Source organism: Macaca nemestrina, chromosome 5 (genome assembly GCF_043159975.1).
Source record: "Macaca nemestrina isolate mMacNem1 chromosome 5, mMacNem.hap1, whole genome shotgun sequence".
NCBI lineage: Eukaryota > Metazoa > Chordata > Mammalia > Primates > Cercopithecidae > Macaca > Macaca nemestrina.
Window position 1 is genome coordinate 100,544,197 of NC_092129.1, and position 15,542 is coordinate 100,559,738.

The window sequence follows — 15,542 nt, forward strand, 5'->3', positions numbered from 1 at the left end:
TTTCTTTTCTCTTTCTTTTCTTTTGCCAACTTTCCTTTCTCAGTTGATGACCCTACCTCATAATCATTTAAGAAAATACAAATGGTTGAGGATCTCCATTTTCTCTACTTATACTTCCCGCTATCAAGCGACACCTGTGGCTTACCATCAGAAGCAGCAGCATCAGGATGTCAACCCACTGAGCGATTTGCAGGTATTGGAGTCACTGAGAAAGATATGACTCACACAGGCACTGAAAGGAACAATGCTTTACTCACCTAGAGAAGAGAGCAAGATCAGTTTCAATAGTGTGCATTGGTCCACCATGGCAGCAGGTCTTGCCTGACAGCTGACATAGGGTGATAGTCTTCACACATCCCTCTTGTGCTACAGGCAAAGGACCCTGTTCCTTTCTCACTGGGAACAGATGGAGCAGTAGGGCTGGACAGGTGTCATATGATATACATTCTTTAAGTAGGATCAAGAAGTACAGATGACGCCCAGAATAGGGAAAGATACTCCCAAATAAGGAGATATGCCCAGTATAGATCGTTAGGGCCCCTTATCTCCATATAAAAATATGTTTCAGACCTGAGACATACTTTCATGCAGCCATGCAAGGGTCAACAGGCTGTGCACAACTGTCTTTCCCAACAGTCCAACCTCCAATCCATATTTGGATGCTGACACAGCAGGTAACGCACATCAAATTTGGTAGGACCACTAACCTGACCAGGATTTAGAGGTGAAGTTGGTTCTTGTGGGGCCTCTGAACAACTCATTATGGATGTAGTTTATCTCAGAGACTCCCTGTCATTTTGAGACAGCATTCCATCTGGGTTACTAGAGAAACAGGCACTTGGGCTTAACTAGGCACTTAACCAGGAACCCCAAGTGCCTGGATCAAGCCAACTAAAGGGATTAAAATGAGTCCAAGGAAACTGTGAGTGTATGATGTTAACTGTCTTCCTGAGTGTGGATCTTTTCCAGCTCAGTTTTTATCCTCCCTGAATTATTGATATATACAGAGCAAGAGGTGTTGGCAATAACACAAAAACACCCTATTCTGCCAGCAAATAATCAAGGGCTATTCCGTTGTCCATCACCACCTTGGCTAGTGAATTCAGCGAGTTTTGTTGGTCTTGGATGTCTTGGAGAAGGTTCGAGTCACTGTGCACTGCCCAGGCCACTACAATGGGAGTGTGGGATGAAAAGGATTTCATTGTGGGGTAGCAAATCCTGCATACTTTGAGCTTGCCACTTCTCACCACAACTGTGCTGATTCTCATCAGTGTTGTCATGCCAGGCAAAGCAGGAATGAGAAGAGGAAAGATTAATATTCCCAACCCATCCCCTCTGCATAAATCTAAACAGGCATGAGCCACCGCACCCAGCCTTGTCTATCCCCCATTTTAACAATGAAAGCTATATTATTCTCTGGGTCAGCCCTGTTCTCTCCGTTTTTTCCCTTTGTCATCCATTGGTTTCCTCTTTTGGTCCTCTAGACATTGCTTCCTATTGTTGAGAACTCCATTCAGCTCAAGTTGTTGGAGACCATTGAAACCATTTTGTTTTTATCCCAAAGCTGGACACTCAGTGGAGTTTTTCCATTGCTTCCCCATGATCATTTCAGGAAACAACAGTAGGGATAATGGGGTCTTCAGGTTTGGGGAGACATCTGTCACATGAAGGCTTCCACTGCATCATCCATATCCTGGGAGCAGGGTCACACGGTCAGGTATGACTTTTTTCTTAAGAGTGATTTTGGCTTTATGGACAGTTTTCGAGTAGGTTTTATGAAGTCCCCCACAGTTGGGAAGACCATTATCAAGCTCTTTTCAACCTAGATCAAGAGCAGCTAGGACTCATCTCTATCCCTGTCCCGTTGGTTGTCCTGTTCAATGTAAGCAAAATAATGTTGCAGCAGGGGGTCAGTGGTTAGCTTACCTAGACTGAACCACTCAGTCTGAGACACTAAGGTGTACAATACCTCCTCATTAAACAAGTAACTATTGAAGCCACCTAGGACTCCCCTGGCCTCTGCCCATGTCTGTTTTTCAGTGTTATTATTTCATTATCAAGGAAGATACTCATTTTAAGTTTCATTTTCAGCAACATCATTGATGATTATGTGATAGTGAAAACAGGTCTTACTTGGGACTTGTAAGTGACCACACCAGGAGGAGTTTCCTGTGTGGGGGCCTTTGATTCCCCTCAGGCATTGTCTGCAACTCCTGGGACACAGTGAGAGTTGGCAGATGGTTTGGGAGTGTAAAGCTGGCCAGCCAGAGCCAAGGTATAGTTATCCTATATTTTTCGTAGGGCCCACCTCTTGCATTTCCACCCTCATCCATTGTACCAGTTTATTCTTGTTAACAGGGAGAGTGTCAACATCCCATGTACCCCCCACGCAACCAGAGGGAAGCCAGCAGCTTAGTCAGCCCATCATTCCCTCAGGGAGCTGGCACCATACTGAGATGGCTGCACTGGCAGACCCTGCTTGCTGTGCCAAACTGTCAAGCAAGCAACACCTGTTGCCTACCGTGAGGAGGAGCAGTCCGAGGATGTCATCCCACTGCGTGGTTTGCAGGCGACAGGATCACCAGGAAAGACACAATTCACAGACGTAGTGGATAGAACAACAGTTTACTCACATAGAGAAGAGACAGAGCGAGATTAGCTTCAATTTGAGTATGGTCCTGCAGTGGGTCTTGCCAGGCAGCTGACACAGCATAATGGTCTGTATGCATCCTACTTGGGCTGTGGGCAAAGGAACCCCTTCCTTCCCAACTAGGTATAGGTAATAGTACTGGGATTGGCCAGGTGCTGTATGCTGCACATATTTTAAGCAGAACAAAGAACAAAGAAGTACACATCAAGCCCGGAACACGGAAAGATACTACCAAATAAGGTGACATGTCCAACTCAGGATGTAAGGGCTCCTTATCTCAATGAAAAAAGAGTGTTCCAGGCCCATGTTACAAGGCACACTCATGCAGTCATGCAAGGGTGGACAGGCTGCACATGATAGCCTTTCCCAATACCTGCCTTCTCTTTGAACAAATGAAACAGATGAAGTGTCCCTATTCCAATCAAAGATCTCCATTTGCATTCTGGAAAGGATCTCCTCTTGTCTTCTCCAGGGTTTGGCTCCTATAACTTTTGCCTCTTTGTCCTGCATCATAAATATTCTCCCCCTATTAAATAACTCCCATGAACATATATACTCTAGTATTTCCTATTTACAAAGGAGTCCCTTGTCCTTACATCCCTCTCTACCTAGTGACCCGTTTCTGCCTTCTCACCTCAATCTCTTCAAGTAGACTTCCATCATCATGATTCCACTGGGACTGTGTTTACAAGATCACCAGTGATCTTCATGTTGCCAAATCCAGTGGTCATTTCTGTTCTTACTTGATCTTTCAGAAACATTGAACCAATTCACCTAACTCTTCCTAAAATTTTTTACTTCATTTCTGAGGTATCATATTCTCCAGTTTTCCCAAGGTGTCTCCTTTGTTGGCTCTTCCTTTTCTACTAGAACTCTAAACTTTGCAGTGTTTCAGGGTCCTGTCCTGGGCTTTTTCCTCTTCTCTATTTATATTTTCTCTGATGATCTCACTCACGTCAGGCTTTAAATTCCTTATTCATGCCAATGACACTCAAGCCCTGACCTCTCCTCTGAACTTCACACTCAAGAACCAAACTGCCTCCTTAATGTTTCCACATACACAAGATATTTTCCCTAATTTAACTCTTTAACTTTACTACTTCTTGGAGTATTCATAAGATTTTCAGTTGGCTGTCCTGCCATGGAACCTAGAATTTACTGGCCAGATCAGATATTGTGGAAAATTTTTTTTAAAAATTAGACTAACAGATAGAATTCCTTTGTTTCTCAGTTGTCATAGAATTCTTTAATTTTTTTAAGGCTATTTTTCTGTTTTGGAATAAGGTAATTATGCCTCCAATACTTAACTTGTTATACGTGTTTCTCCCATGATATAACCAAAACCTTTGTGTACTTTTTTCTTATACATTAATTTTGTAACCAGATCTTTATATTGACTATGTTTTTAAAGTTGTCTACTGTAAGTTATCTGCACACACTATAGTACTAATTCTATTTCTAGGCCACCACTATTGGCTCTTTTTTCCTTTTCTCTCCACACTCATCTGTTCACATAGCTTCAATCTTCCCTTCTACATTAGTGTTTGCCAAATGGTCCTCCTCTAGTGCTGATTTTTCTCTGCCTTCAGGTCCAATTTCTGATGGTCCACTGAACAACTATAACCCACCAATGTTCCACTCAAAAATTAACACAACCAAAATGGAATTATCTTATTTTCCTTGCTCCTAAACCAGTAACTAGCTGCCATTCTCTAAGCCGCCTGGGCTCCACTCCACTTCCTCTCTTCTCCCGCAGCTCATCATCACATCCTTCATTTCTTACTTCAGCACAGCTACATAATGCCCTGGTGACATGATTATGCATTTAAGGTCGGAAAGACTTGGGAACATTAGTTAACTGAGACCTCCATGCCTCACGTTGCTCATTTCTAATATAAAGTTAAAAATACACACCAGAATTGTCTTGAAGAGTACATGATTTAACGCATACAAGAACCTAACAGCATATAACAAGTGCTCACCATATGTTATACTTTTCCCTACCTTCCATTTCCATGGTCAAAATTATAATGGTGTCCCTCACAATATCTCATTTCTAAACTTTGTAAAAAGTTGGGTGGACACTTTTACTTTTTACTAAACTATAAACTCCTTCAAAGTTGATTTTTGTATATTCATATTAGATTTATCTGAAGCACAGTGTACGTACCAGGGGTTCAGTGAACATTTCTTCAAAAAAATGACTAAAGTGATTATCTTATCAGGAAGTTTATTATAGAATGTAAGAATTTATTTTCAGGCCGGGCGCAGTGGCTCGTGCCTGTAATCCCAGCACTTTGGGAGGCCGAGGCGGGTGGATCACGAGGTCAGGAGATCGAGACCATCCTGGCGAACCCGGTGAAACCCCGTCTCTACTAAAAACTACAAAAAACTAGCCGGGCGAGGTGGCGGCGCCTGTAGTCCCAGCTACTTGGGAGGCTGAGGCAGGAGAATGGCGTGGACCCGGGAGGCGGAGCTTGCAGTGAGCTGAGATCCGGCCACTGCACTCCAGCCCGGGCGACAGAGCGAGACTCCGTCTCAAAAAAAAAAAAAAAAAAAAAAAAAAAAAAAAAAATTTATTTTCAGTATAATGAATACTTTCAAGACACTTTTAATTTCAGTATTGATCTTTATTAAGCCACTTCAAATATTTGGTAGTAATTCGCTTGACTGTTTTAAGTGTGGGAGCAATAACTGATGGCTTCATCCCTCAGTTCATCTTTGTTTCCTGAAGAGATAAACATCTTAAAGGAGTTGTGTACTGACTTTACAGTCATTGTCCACGTTCACAGGAAGGCACTGTTGTCAATTATCAGGCTCTTAGTAAATTTCATTTTTGCATTGCCCTTGTTACAGTTATTAGTTTTTGAGTCAAAAGTAATTCGGGGCTCAGCAAGATGGCCCATGTCTGTAATCCCAACACTTTGGGAGGTCCAGGTGGAACGACTGCTTGAGACCAGCAGTTTGAGATCACCCTGGTTAACAAAGCAAGATCCTGTCTCAACCAAAAAAATTGGTCGGGTGTGGTAGTACACACCTGTAGTCCCAGCTACTTGGGAGACTGAGGCAGAAGGATCACTTGAGCTGAGGAGTTCCAGGCTGCAGTGAGCTGTGATCACACTACTACACTGCAGCCTGAGTGAGCAAGATCCTGTCCGTATAAAAACAAAAAATAATTACAAGGAAGATTTTTTTTAAAAAAAAAAGATTGGAATATATATCACATATGTAGTACCTGTCTTACCCTAAGACGGTGGTTCTCAGATTTCTATATCAATCACTCTACACCTGTGCTGTACAATGCAGTGGCCAGCCACATGTGACAACTGAGCACTTGAAAAGTACAGACCACGCATGCAGGTATATGTTCACTGCAGCACTATTCACAATAGCAAAGATGTGGAATCAACATAAATGCCCATCAATGACAGATTGAATAAAGAAAATGTGGTACATATACACCATGGAATACTATGCAGCCATAAAGAATTAGATCATGTCTTTTGCAGGAACATGGATGGAGCTGGAGCCATCATCCTTAGCAAACTAATGCAGGAACAGAAAACCAAATACGGCATGTTCTCACTTATAAGTGGGAGCTAAATAATGGGAACTCATCAACACAAAAAAGGGAACTACAGACACTAGGGCCTCCTTGAGGGTGGAGGGTTGGAGGATGGAAGGAAGCAGAAAAAATAACTACTGGGTACTAGGCTTAATACCTCAGTGACAAAATAATCTGTAAAAAAAATCCCTGTGATATGAGTTTACCTATATATAGCAAATCTGAGCATGTGTCCACGAACCAAAAAGTTAAAAAATAATAAATGTACAGACCAAATTGAGATGTATGTTAAAAATGTACACCTGATTTAATTTACTGCATACAAAAAACAAATGGAAAATATTTCAATAATTTGTATATTGTTTCTATGTCAAAATAAAAAACTTTGATTATATTTGCATTAGGGTAGAACAGAACTAATTTCTTTTCTTTTTTTTTTTTTTTTTTTTGAGACAGGGTCTGGCTCTGTCACCTCAGGAATGCAGAGGCACAATCTCAGCTAACTGCAACCTCTGCCTCCTGGGCTCAAGCTCTGCTCTCATTTCAGCCACACCCCCAGCTAATTTTTCTTCTTTTTTTTTTTTTTTTTTTTTGTTTGTAGAAACGGAGTTTTGCTATGTTGCCCAGGCTGGTCTCAAACTCCTGAGCTCAAGCAATCCACCCCTTTTGGCTTCCCGAAGCGCTGGGCTTATAGGCACGAACCACCACCCCAGGACATCTGATCCTTTCTACGTTTTAAAAATGTGTGGCCGGTCGCAGTGGCTCACGCCTATAATCCCAACATTTTGGGAGGCCGAGGCGGGTGGATCATGAGGTCAGGATATCGAGACCATCCTGGCTAACATGGTGAAACCCCGTCTCTACTAAAAATGTAAAAATAAAAATAAAAATGAATTAGCCAGGCGTGGTGGCCGAGGCCTGTAGTCCCAGCTACTCTGGAGGCTGAAGCAGGAGAATGCCACGAACCCAGGAGGCGGAGCTTGCAGTAAGCCGAGATCGCGCCACTGCACTCCAGCCTGGGCGACAGAGCAAGACTCCATCTCAAAAAAAAAAAAATGTGGCTAGGCCAGGCACTGTGGCTCATGCCTGTAATCCCAGCACTTTGGGAGGCTGAGGCAGGTGGATCACAAGGTCAGGAGATCTACACCATCCTGGCTAACACGATGAAAACCCCTCTCTACTAAAAATACAAAAGATTAGCCGGGCGTGGTGGCCGGCTCCTGTAGTCCCAGCTACTTGGGAGGCTGAGGCAGAAGAATGGCGTGAACCCGGGAGGCAGAGCAAGTAAGCCGAGATGGCGCCAGTGCACTCCAGCCTGGGTGACACAGCGAGGCTCTAAAAAGGCCTTTGACAAAATTCAACAGCTCTTCATATTAAAAACTCTCAATAAACCCGGTACTGATGGAACGTATCTCAAAATAATAAGAGCTATTTATGACAAACCCACAGCCAATATCATAATGAATGGGCAAAAACTGGAAGCATTCCCCTTAAAAACTGGCACAAGACAGGGATGCCCTCTCTCACCACTCCTATTCAACATAGTGTTGGAAGCTCTGGCCAGGGCAATCAGGCAAGAGAAAGAAATAAAGGGTATTCAATTAGGAAAAGCGTAAGTCAAATGGTCCCTGTTTGCAGCTGACATGATTGTCTATTTAGAAAACCCCATTGTCTCAGCTCAAAATCTCCTTAAGCTGAAAAGCAACTTCAGCAAAGTCTCAGGATACAAAATCAATGTGCAAAAATCACAAGCATTCTTATACACCAATAACAGACAAACAGAGAGCCAAATCATGAATGAACTCCCATTGACAATTGCTTCAAAGAGAATAAAATACCTAAGAATCCAACTTACAAGGGATGTAAAGGACCTCTTTAAGGAGAACTACAAACCACTGCTCAATGAAATAAAAGAGGACACAAACAAATGGAAGAACATTCCACGCTCATGGATAGGAACAATCAATATCATGAAAATGGCCATACTGCCCAAGGTGATTTATAGATTCAACGCCATCCCCATCAAGCTACCAATGACTTTCTTCACAGAATTGGAAAAAACCACTTTAAAGATCATATGGAAGCAAAAAAGAGCCCGCATTGCCAAGACAATCCTAAGTCAAAAGAACAAAGCTGGAGGCATCACGCTACCTGACTTCAAACTATACTACAAGGCTACAGTAACCAAAACAGCATGGTACCGGTACCAAAACAGAGATACAGACTAATGGAACAAAACAGAAGCCTCAGAAATAATGCCACACATATACAACCATCTGATCTTTGACAAACATGACAAAAACAAGAAATGGAGAAAGGATTCCCTATTTAATAAATGGCGCTGGGAAAATTGGCTAGCCATAAGTAGAAAGCTGAAAGTGGATCCCTTCCTTACTCCTTATACAAAAATTAATTCCAGATGGATTAGAGACAAATGTTAGACCTAAAACCATAAAAACCCTAGAAGAAAATCTAGGCAATACCATTGAGGACACAGGCATGCGCAAGGACTGCATGATTAAAACACCAAAAGCAACGGCAACAAAAGCCAAAATTGACAAATGGGATCTAATTAAACTAAAGAGCTTCTGCACAGCAAAAGAAACTATCATCAGAGTGAACAGGCAACTACAGAATGGGAGAAAATTTTTGCAATCTACTCATCTGACAAAGGGCTAATACCCAGAACCTACGAAGAACTTAAACGAATTTACAAGAAAGAATCAAACAACCTCATCAAAAAGTGGTCAAAGGATATGAACAGACACTTCTCAAAAGAAGACATTTATGCAGCCAACAGACATGAAAAAATGCTCATCATCACTCACCATCAGAGAAATGCAAATCAAAACCACAATAAGATACCATCTCACACCAGTTAGAATGGCAATCATTAAAAAATCAGGAAACAAAAGGTGCTATAGAGGATGTGGAGAAATAGGAACACTTTTACACTGTTGGTAGGACTGTAAACTAGTTCAACTATTGTGGAAGAGTGTGGTGATTCCTCAAGGATCTAGAACTAGAAATACCATTTGACCCAGCGATCCCATTACTGGGGATATACCCAAAGGATTATAAATCATGCTGCTGTAAAGACACATGCACACGTATGTTTACTGCGGCACTATTCACAATAGCAAAGACTTGGAACCAACCAAGACGTCCATCAATGACAAACTGGATTAAGAAAATGTGGCACATATACACCATGGAATACTATGCAGCCATAAAAAAGGATGAGTTTGTGTCCTTTGTAGGGACATGGATGCAGCTGGAAACCATCATTCTCAGCAAACTATCACAAGAACGGAAAACAAAACACCACATGTTCTCACTCATAGGTGGGAACTGAACAATGAGATCACTTGGACACAGTAAGGGGAACATCACACACTGGGGCCTCTTGTGGGGTTGGGGAGCGGGGAGGGATAGCATTAGGAGATATACCTAATGTAAATGACGAATTAATGGGTGCAGCACACCAACATGGCACATATATACATATGTAACAAACCTGCACAATTGTGCACATGTATCCTACAACATAAAGTATAATAAAAAAAAAAATAGGCTGGGCGCGGTGGCTCACGCCTGTAATCCGAGCACTTTGGGAGGCCGAGGTGGGCAGATCAAGAGGTCAGGAGGTCGAGACCATCCTGGCTAACACGGTGAAACCCCGTTTCTACTAAAAATACAAAAAATGAGCCGAGCTTGGTGGCGGGCGCCTGTAATGCCAGCTACTCGGGAGGTTGAGGCAGGAGAATGGCATGAGCCCTGGAGGCAGAGCTTGCAGTGAGCAGAGATCACGCCACTGCACTGCAGCCTGGGGGACACAGCAAGACTCCGTCTCAAAAAAATAAAATAAAATAAATAATTTTTTTTAAAGTGGCTACTAGTACTTTTTTTTTTTTTTTTTTTTTGAGACAGAGTCTCGCTTTGTTGTCCAGGCCGGAGTGCAGTGGCAGGATCTCGGCTCCGCCTCCCAGGTTCACGCCATTCTCCTGCCTCAGTCTCCCGAGTAGCTGAGACTACAGGCACCCGCCACCACGCCCGGCTAATTTTTTGTATTTTTAGTAGAAACAGGGTTTCACCGTGTTAGCCAGGATGGTGTCGATCTCCTGACCTTGTGATCCGCCTGCCTCGGCCTCCCAAAGTGCTATGATTACAGGCGTGAGCCACCGCATCTGGCAACATGTACATTTTTAATTACTTGTGCAGCTTGCATTTGTGGTTCATATTATATTCCAATTGGACAGTATTGCCTCTAATGCTTGTTTAAAATGTGGATTTTGGGTCCCACTTTTGAACATCATGCTTTCAAAGTTCCAGGTTCAGGCCCAGAATTTTGATATTTTTTAGCTTACCAGATTTTAACTGGTAAGTCAGGGTAAGGAATCACTGTTTTACATGGCTTTTGACCAGGTGATGTTTGTGGTCTTCAGCATGGCAGAAACCCTATCTCTACGAAAAATACAAAAAATTACAAGGCGTGGTGGTGCATGCCTGTAGTCCCACATAGTTGGTGGGCTGAGGCAGGAGGATTACTTGATCCCAAGAGGTTGCAGTGAACCGAGATAGAGCCACTGCACTCCAGTCTGCGTGACAAAGTGAGACCTTGTCTGGAAAAAAAAAAAAAAAAGAAGTCATCTATATGTACTGATATGGAAAGATGTTTATGATACAAGAAGGATAAACAAGTTGCAGAACATATAGATCCCATTTGTATGTGAAAAACGACGTACATATATTTGTATTTGCATAGGAAGTCTCAAAAACTGTTAACAGTGGCATTGCTGAAGAGTACAACTAGGGAGAAGATTCCCAGGCATGTGGAAAGATACTTTCACTATGCTTTTTTTTGTTAACTTTTTAATTTTTTTTTTTTAATACAATAGAGACAGGGTCTTGGGCTCAAGCAATCTTCCCACCTCGGCCTCCCAAAGTGCTGTAATTACAGGCATGAGCCACCACACCCAGCCTACTTTGCTTCTTATATCCTTTTGTACTGTATTAATTTTGCTTGTTTTACTATTTACTATGAGCAATATGAAAATTTATATTAGACATTACGAAGTAATATAAAAACCGACAAAATGCCCGGCCCTGACAATACTTCATTATTTAGGTTCCTGCTAGAGAAAAGTGCTTTTCACTGCCTTTGAATGTGAAGTTTGATCTTCATTCTAATTTTCTAAAAAGTCACCGAATGTATTTGTTAATTCATTCATTTAACCATTACCAACAACCTACTTAATGCTAGGCACTGTTTTAAGAAAAAATAAACAGCAGAGCACAAAATCAGATGTGTTTCTCCCACACTCTAGCAGAATCGGACCATAATCAAATGCACACATAACTTTAATAAGTAGTGCTTTGAAATACAGAAGTCAAGGGCCTGAATTTTCACATACTGAAATGTTCAAATGTGTGCACAAACACACACGCACACAAATTAACTCAAACATGCTAATTAATGAAAGCACTGCTTTTGAATTTTGTAAGTTTGTCGTCTGGATAAAGTATTCAGGGATACTCCTCAAATTAATCTTTCTCTCGTTTTCAATATAACTGAGTACAAAGAAGTTAAAAATTAGCAAAGCATTTCAGCTGTGTGACCTTAGGCAAATTACCTGGCTGTTTTAAGCCTCAGTTTTCTCCTCTGCGAAATGGAGTACTGAACCTCACGTTCGCTGTTTGAGGGAGACTTGTGTGGTCAGGTTTAGTGTAACCGGATGCTTGGCACGAGGAAGCGTGAAGACGAATGGGCCCCCATGGGGCCTTGATGCCCGCCCTGAGGCCCTGAGGACCCGCACGCTGGGGCGGTTCTCACGTGGCGCTGTCTGCTTTTTCACCCAAGCTTTTCTGCCAGCCAACTGCCCTTCCCCGGAGTGCTGCGGCCAGAGCTAGCCCGCTCCTCCGGCGGCCTCCGCTGGGGGCCCACTACAGCCGGCGCCGGCTAGCCAGCCCGGCTTCTCGAGTCGGTCCTAAGCTGAGGCGGCCCTGTGCTGCAAAACTTGGGTCCACTCTCAGACCCAATCTGTCCTGAGCGAACTTGGCTTGTGGCAGGCGATAGCGTCGTTTCCAACTGCAGCTGTTTGAATTCTGGCGCCACACCCGCGCCACGTAGGGCCAAGTCGGGCGCAAGACTAGCAAGCTACGCTTCGCATTGCGCCTGCGGGCGCGCGCCGGGAAATGGCCGGGCGCGCGGCCGGCCTGCGGCGCGCGCGCCACAACGCGGGACGGGCCTCGGAAGAGCCTCCGCGCGCGCTCCCGCTAATTCGCGGCCACACCCCTGTCTACTTCCATGTCCAATAGGTGCGAGAGGGCGGGGCAGCCTCGTTCTGACGGGGAGGCTATATAAGGAGCTACTGGCTGCGCGTTTCGGTCTTTTACGTAGGCCTTCGTGATCGTTTGGTTGTGTGGTAGGTAAGCGTCGGTGTTGCGGGAGAGTACTGGAGCAAAAGGTGGAGGTAGAGGCCGAGTTAAGAGTTTTGATAGTGTGAAACCATCTTAGTGTAGAGCTTAGAGTGCTGAGAGTTGAAAGCTTGCACGTGGGAAATGTGCAGCCCGACCGCCACATGTACTGAGATTGAGTCGTGACGGCCACAGGCTCCGAGTTTTGGCGTGAGGAGAACGCTGATCGGCCACGGGTGCCGCGCTTGCTGGCCTCTGGCATGTGCCTGAACGGCGGCGGAAAAGCCACACTTAATTGGGGCAGAGGGTTAGTTTTAAGAGCAAGGGGCCTTTACTAAAATGGCGAAGGCCTTCCGTCGGCGTTGTTTTAAAACGGGCAGCCTCAACCCTGCATTGAGACTGAGCTGTTCGAAGGCGGCGTTGTGTGCAATTCGGATTAATGAAGGGGAAAGGTTTTGTGTGGAAAAACACCTTGGAGTGTGACGTTTCTGCGAGAATGCTTATCGGTTTCCCGCAGGAACAATGGCGCTGTCATGGCCCAGCAGAGCAGCTCTGAAGATGCAAAGGTAAGAGCTGTTAAGCTTAGTTACCAAACTAAAGGAGTAAACCTGTTGATTTACAGGAATAGGAACTGTTGCATCGTTTGATACTTACTTTTTTTTGTTAGATACATGAAAGAATTCCAGAATATGCGGGAGAATATTTAATGGAAAACCGCTTGGTTAAACCTGACACTCTTCATGGGTATGTGTTGTTTTAGTACTTTATGATAGAGCATAGTATTTAATCCACACCTAGACTAAATCAAATTTTTTTGTCATTGAACAGCATTCTGGGTGTGGACGATCAGCCAGTGAAGATAATGAATGTCGGATGTCACTGACTAGCAGCTTCATTTTGAAGTAGGTTGTATGGCTTAAAAGTTCTGTAGTATTTGTACTATAATACTTGCCTTTTACCTTTACCTTGGCTTATGGTCAGTGTCACAGAAGTGCAGTTTAATGTGTTAATGTGTACATATACAAGGTCTGATTGGTCTAATCAATGATGAAACCTATCCCGAAGCTGATAACCTGAAGAAAAATAAATACGGATTCGGCTTCTGAGATTAAGACCAATAATTCAGAAGTGGAGTAAATTTTGTTGACGGGATTTTATAACAGTTCTGTTATAAAAGATCCGTAAAAGTTTATAACAGTTCTGTTATAAAATCCCGGGTTGTTGTTTTTTTTTTTTCTGCCAACAGTGAGGGTCGCTGTCTGCCCATTGATAAGAGGCCAGATTGTCTTGGAAGTTCCAAAGTTGCAACGATTTCTGTAAGTGGAGTTTTTCTGTTTGCTTAGCGATTAGTGAATATTGTGTCCTTGGTCTTATCTGTGATGATCTTATCCCGAACCTGAACTTCTGTTGAAAAAAAAACTTTTACGGATCTGGCTTCTGAGATGGACCATTATAAGGACAATACTTTTTTTTAATGCTTTTACATAAGCTGTTGTAATGTTGGTAGTCTTGTAAGAATCTCATGTTTTTCCTTTTCTAGGGCTAGTGCCACGAGGTTTACTTGACTGTTGTATGAAAAGCTGATAAGAAAACCATCCAGAAAAAAAGCTCTTCGTTTTACAAACACGAAAATAAAACACGTAATTTTGGATTATGTTGTTTTTAATTATTTTAAATAGGTCCTGAAATAACATGGCGGGCATTAAATGGAAAATCCACTACTATCTGATACTACCAAATAAAATGAGAGAGAAGCCTTAGGCATGTAACATTACATTTGGAGATAGAAAATACACCTTCACTATGAAGGTAGTGTGTGTAAGATGGCAGTGAAAGCAGTGTTTGCATTTATACCCTTGATCTCCGATAACCCTTGCCTGCTAGACATAAAACTATTAATCATTGTTTTTCTCCCCCTTCCAGAACTTCTGCATAAAATTTTAAGATCTGTGTTTCATTACTTCAAAAGTGCCTAGAATAGGGCCAGGCACTTACTGTTATAGAATATGTGGTAAAAGACTATTCATATTCCACAGTTTTCAGGGAAGAGTGCCATTTCCCTTTTGTCAAAGCTGGCAACCAAGACAAAGTTGTGAAATAGACTATTTGCTTTCAAGCCCTCTGACCTCTTTTTCTGTAGCTCCTTCTAACTCCCTTGCCTCCCAATAGATCTTTTAATATGTCACATTTTCTTAGTTGATATCAAAATTAGTACTCCACATTTATATACACTGGCCTGTGCTAGGCTCTGCCAAGACTCCTGAAATAAAACACCATTTTGTCAATAGTGGCACAGGATGCCAAGGAAAAGTCAAGCTATGAAGAATTCTTGAAAATAGAACAAGTGGATTTGAGTTTAAACCAGCACAGATGTTGGGAAAATAGGCCCAAGAAATACTGAGCAAAGACAGTATGGTTCAGAGTCTGAGAGACAAATATTGAGGATTTGGGTACCAATAGGGTGGATGTGTGTGGGACAGAAAACATGTATAAATACCCTTAAGATTCGTGAGCAAGGGAGTTAGAAATGTAAGAATATCCTGTAAGTAGAGTCAGATCCAAAAAGGTTTAACTTGAATGGAATTGAACTTGAAAGCTCAGTTTTGGTTACCGACTCCTTGATGGCAATTTCTAATCACACAGGAGGCTGTTAGTCTGTAATAGCCTCCTAAAAACTCAGGCAATATTGGTTAAGATCAGTTGCATAAATTCACCCTCCAGAGCATATCTGCTGCTTGGGACCAGGTGCAGTGGCTCATGCCTGTAATCCCAGCATTTAGGAAGGGTTGCTTGAGACCAACCTGGAAACAGCAAGATGCCATCTCTACAAATAAGAGAACTAACTGGGTGTGGTGATGTGCACTTGTTCCAGCTACTCAGGAGGCTGAGATAGAATCACTTGAACCTAGG

The 15,542-nt window shown here is 42.8% G+C and overlaps 1 long non-coding RNA gene and 2 other non-coding genes across 4 annotated transcripts; all 3 read left to right on the forward strand.

Annotated features, from left to right (window-relative positions):
• Window positions 1–12,543: 12,543 nt before the first annotated feature.
• LOC105496109 (uncharacterized) lies at window positions 12,544–14,283 on the forward strand. Of its 2 annotated transcripts, none has more exons than XR_011623581.1 (6): window positions 12,544–12,644; window positions 13,150–13,198; window positions 13,300–13,376; window positions 13,461–13,534; window positions 13,879–13,948; window positions 14,173–14,283. It is a non-coding gene; the product is annotated as an uncharacterized lncRNA (long non-coding RNA). The 2 variants fall into 2 exon arrangements; XR_011623582.1 differs by having other exon boundaries at window positions 12,548–12,640.
• LOC112429348 (small nucleolar RNA SNORD50) lies at window positions 13,672–13,741 on the forward strand. Its single transcript, XR_003021540.1, has one exon. It is a non-coding gene; the product is annotated as a small nucleolar RNA SNORD50 (small nucleolar RNA).
• Window positions 14,004–14,076, forward strand: LOC112429347 (small nucleolar RNA SNORD50). The gene has a single exon (XR_003021538.1). It is a non-coding gene; the product is annotated as a small nucleolar RNA SNORD50 (small nucleolar RNA).
• Window positions 14,284–15,542: the final 1,259 nt, after the last annotated feature.